Here is a 5000-nt window from a genome sequence, read left to right as displayed (position 1 = left end):
AAAATTGTGCATGCCCAGGTGAGATGTTTAGTGTAAGACAGACTGTTGTTTGGGCCGGGCAAAGGGTCACAATCTTGACAGAGCCATCCAATGGCAGATGGTAAGGTAGATCCATGACGACCTGCCAGGATGCATCTGCTGGATAGGAATGCCGAAGAGCCATGGAAGAAAGTATCCTGACCCCCGACTCAAAGACTATCCACAAGGCATGCTTTATTCTCAAGGAGACATCCTAAACTTTCTAGAGTGTGCTTCCGGTAGCCTTATCTCAACCAAAGGTAACCCACAAAGCAGTGGGGCAGGGGTTAGTAGTGACGTATGGAGTATCCATACGGCGGTGGGCCTTCGAACATTACTTCTAGGCCCCCCAGCTGCTCTGAGGTCCTCTGCTGGTTTAGCTAAGGGCCGTAGAGCACTCAGTTACCATGTGTGGCCACGAGGAAGCACAACAGAAGCCTTGACGATGGAGAGGGTGTGTACTGTAAGGGGGAGAATTACGCACTCGGCTCCTCGATTCACACAAGGGCTAGCCAGTGGTGGCAACTGAAAGCGAGAGAGCATAAGAGGCAAGCAACTTACACTAACTTATAGATACCACACTAGACACATCACGTCGTCCTGTGATACGCACACACTCCCTGTACAGTATATAATACACATTATATAATATACCATAAATTTTGGCCTGTAGCCCTGTAGGCCACGTTTGTTTCATAGGTGTTCTTTCATTATCTGTTTAGAAACATTTTCGCATAAAAAACTACCTTTTTATGATTCCGTGTATTTTTATCATTAGTTATTGCCATGCTTTAACCAGTCGATACACGGTTTTACAGTGATTTAATGAACTGAATGAAATGAAGAAAATTGTGGTGTTCATCAAAATCTTCTAAGACAATGCAGCCTACAAATGAGCCACCTATTGGCGAAATACGGAACAAGCGTATGAGTAGATCTCAAAAAATAAATGAATAAACAAACACATTTTTAATTGCTTGACATCCTAACCACGAGCCTGCCTAGCTTCATTCACCATAACTATTCTCTCGTATATTCCTTGCTCTTAGTTTTGGCACTGCACATGAATGAACCGTTTGAGGATATTTACTCTCATCTATTCTCATGAGATTGTCAGATCATCAAAAGTTGCCCCTATTACTTTTTTTTCCAAAAGCGATTTATACCCCAGTCCACTCCTAAGCTCTGCCATCCCGTACTGTCACATTTCAGTATTCAATGCAAAACTTCTCAAATATCCCCTTTTCGAGGTTTCTATGTGAGTTTTCTCTTGCATTCTTTGACCAGGAATTACTTCCATACAAAGAATTGCCACAGTTGTTGTTTTATACAATTGTTTTATCGTTTGTGTTGACATCCTTTTATTTCCTTATGCTGCTCTAAAGATACCTTCTGTATTTATCTTGTCCTTTACTCTACTGACAATTTCCTCCATTCTTCTGATTTCATGTATATCAGTTCCCAAATATCAACAACTTTTTACTTGATCCATTTCTTCTCCAATCGGTTGTACATTGGCCTTGTAACCATCACTCTTTTCTACTATCATCACCTACCTTCTATTGCAAGTGACCATAAGTCCTTCACTAGACAGCTCCATGTCCGTTACCACCTATCATTCCCATCCAAATAAAAGTTATCTAACCTTTTATTAAAACAAATAAATTTCAGGTCTCATTATATTGCTACTAAGTCTAACCACCTCTTTCCTATTTCCATCTTAAGTCTAAAATTGTCTAATCTAAATCCATTACTACGAATCTTGCCTTGCTATTTTGATATGCTATTAAAATTATTGACCCTTTTCAATATCTCTATTAGCTCATCCCTCATTATAGGTAATTTTAGAGATTGTAAGTTAAAATGCCTAAAATCCTGTCTTCGTTAGGTAAATTTCTGACCCCATGTATTATTTTTGGCCATTCTCCTCTGTTCTGATTCTGTGCTGATACATGAACTTTCAGGCTTCTTCTCCGAATCACATAATCAAAATAAGGAACATCTGCAAACTCTCTTTTGACTGCTAGTAGGACAATAACATCCGTTTATATAAAACTGTTCATCATCTACTCTTGCCCATTTTTTCCTAGCCATAGGCCCTACGTTCATTTCTCTCATTACTTCATCTATTCGCAGTTTATCTACCCCTACATTCACTTCAGACACCAATTTACTTACTGACGACTCAAGCAAGCTTCACACTCTTCATAAAACTCTTGAATGCCTTTAGGTTTTCTTCCAACTACATATGTTCTCATAATCTCTCACACTTCTTCGTTACTTACTCCATTTATTCCTCAATATACCTTTTCCGGATCCATACATATATCAATGGCTTTTCCCCCCTTACAAGGGAGGTAGCCAAAGCCAAAGGCATAAATCCACTCCCACCCATTTCATCCCCACATACTCCACTCCCATTCACCACCCCTCACTCCCTCTTTACTTGTCTCCTGGATCTCGTCCACTGCCCTGGGCGAGATGTCTTAATGTATCTGAGCTGCGTTGATACCCTCTCACTTCACAGCAATTGCACAGTTCTTTTCTTATCATCTTTGTATCTTATTATCATCCCTGACATAAATGTTTACAATGATAAAAAGGATATTATATCTACAATTTTTACATTCTATCTTGATTCTTTTTTCCTTTGTAGACTGTCACAATGTAGGCTTTCCTCCAGCCTTCATGCACTCCCTTTTTTCATGACAGGTAATATTAATGCGACCTCAGTGTGGTGGGCTAAGCTGGTGAATTCTTTAGGTTACATCTTAAGAAACAAAAAGCGTAATTATATCTGTGTGCCAAAATGAAAAGATAAAAAAAAAAAAACCCAGTAAGGACATGTCAAGAAGTGCAATGGAGGGCAGTGTGGTGTCAAATATGTTAGATTGTCGGTTTTTGAAATGCAAACAAATAAGTCTACAGCAAAGTATGCAGATCAAATTAACAACCAATATGAGGAGAAAAATTACTTTGAAGAAGCAAATCTAGAGCATGGTGAAAATGTTAAATGAAATATATATAGATCTAATGTAAAAAATATAATAAAATAATTGTAATGCAAGGGATAAAAAACAATGTGCAGATAGATGAAGAAGACATCATCGTGAAGACAACGTATAGTGACATGATATGAAGAAATAAGACAACACAGCAGAAAGGAATATCAGTTTAATGATGCACAATTTCCCAGAATCAGAAAAAGAACAAGAAAAAGAATAGATGAAGTAATACTAAAACATTGTGATACTTTTAAAATTTCATAGGGGTTAGAAAGACATCTACAATTCTAAAGATCGTAAAGTTAGTTATGCCTAAAAGTAAAAAACTAATTAGAAATAGCCCAGCAGGAGTAATAGTAGCCACAGGAAAAATATACTGATTATAAAATGAGCTAAGAAACTAAAGGCTAGAAGGATTCAATAAAGAAAATAGATTACTATACATATGACAAAGAAAGGAAGACAAGAGGAAAAAAGCTAAGATAAAAATTGAATACAAGAAGAAATTGGGGACAGGTACACACGAAATGTAATGTTGAAGAGCGTAAGAGACGCTAACGGGATATAATATCAAAAAAATGCGTGAGTAACAATAAAAAGTAGTTTGAATGAAAAATGAGTCAGAAGTTATATTATGTACCAATATATTAAAATAAGAACAGAGGTAAAAATCAGGAAATTCTAAATATCACAAATTACAATCTGATTGGTAAAATGACAAATATATGTATGTATATATATATATATATATATATATATATATATATATATATATTTATATATATATATATATGTATATATACATACACATATGCATAGATATACATATGAATAATAAAATGAAATGAAATAAGATAAATAAATAAATAAATAAATGATTAACAAATACATAAAATCAGAAGATAAAAATATGTAAATATATATAAAAGTTGAATATTATGAAAAAAATATGCATCATGTGGATGCAATGGAAAAATAAGTCAAGGTGAACACAGTTAAGATATGAATGAGATGATAATGATAAGATAAAAGGAGCAACTCTATTAAAGACTTAAAGTAGGTTCTACGAGGACAGTAATTTATAAAAAAGAATATATGACAAATTCACCTCAATGAATAATCAAATACGATATAAAAATGGCGGAAATGAGACACAGGGAGCCAGCATGGAGTAAAAATGATTAGTTATTCATATAGGCACAAAAAATGAAAATAAATTACCTATTCAGGGAAAAGAATAGAAATTTAGAGAATGTATTTGAAGCGTATAACAACAGAAAAAATAGACAACCGACAAGTAAGTAAATAAATGGTAGATTATAAAACATATCGTAAAAATATTGCAGCTTGCACATTAACTAGAAATCCCCTTTCACTAGCCCCTGTTGCCCCCTTTCCACACTTCCTCTCCACATTCCAATTCTTATTTCTTCTTCTTCTTTCCTCAGCCTTCATTCCACGTCTCCTTCCAACGCCTAATGCCATGCGGTACCACATACCACACCCACTCGTTCGTGATCACTACCACATACCAGGGGAGGAGTTGCTGCTGCATACCACGGACTGGAAGGGAAGTCACGCCGCAGTCATACCAACTCTGATACCAACTTCCCCTAAAACTTTGAGGGTCATTTAATGATACCCGTGCAGGACAACAATTGGTTTGTCCTCTGGCAACTAGATTGGGAAAATGCACTGCAATACCATGGAACCGCATTCCAGTCTGACCCGATTTGTTCTTTCGCAGGATTAGAAATATTGTCAGGAAAACAATGACTATATCAACATCAACAACAACAACAATCACAACCACGACTATAACCAGCGTAACCACCATAACAACAACATAACTACAGTAATATCACTAGCAACAGCAGTAGCAACAACAAAAACAACAACAACAATAACAAAAACAACAACGACGATGACTACATCGACATCGACAGCTACGATGACGACGACCATTACCATGACCGT

Source organism: Oratosquilla oratoria, chromosome 4 (assembly GCF_046742065.1).
Source record: "Oratosquilla oratoria isolate Oo_2021 chromosome 4, ASM4674206v1, whole genome shotgun sequence".
Taxonomy (NCBI): Eukaryota; Metazoa; Arthropoda; class Malacostraca; order Stomatopoda; family Squillidae; genus Oratosquilla; species Oratosquilla oratoria.
The sequence above is the reverse complement of the archived record's forward strand: the minus strand, read 5'-3'. Positions refer to the sequence as shown.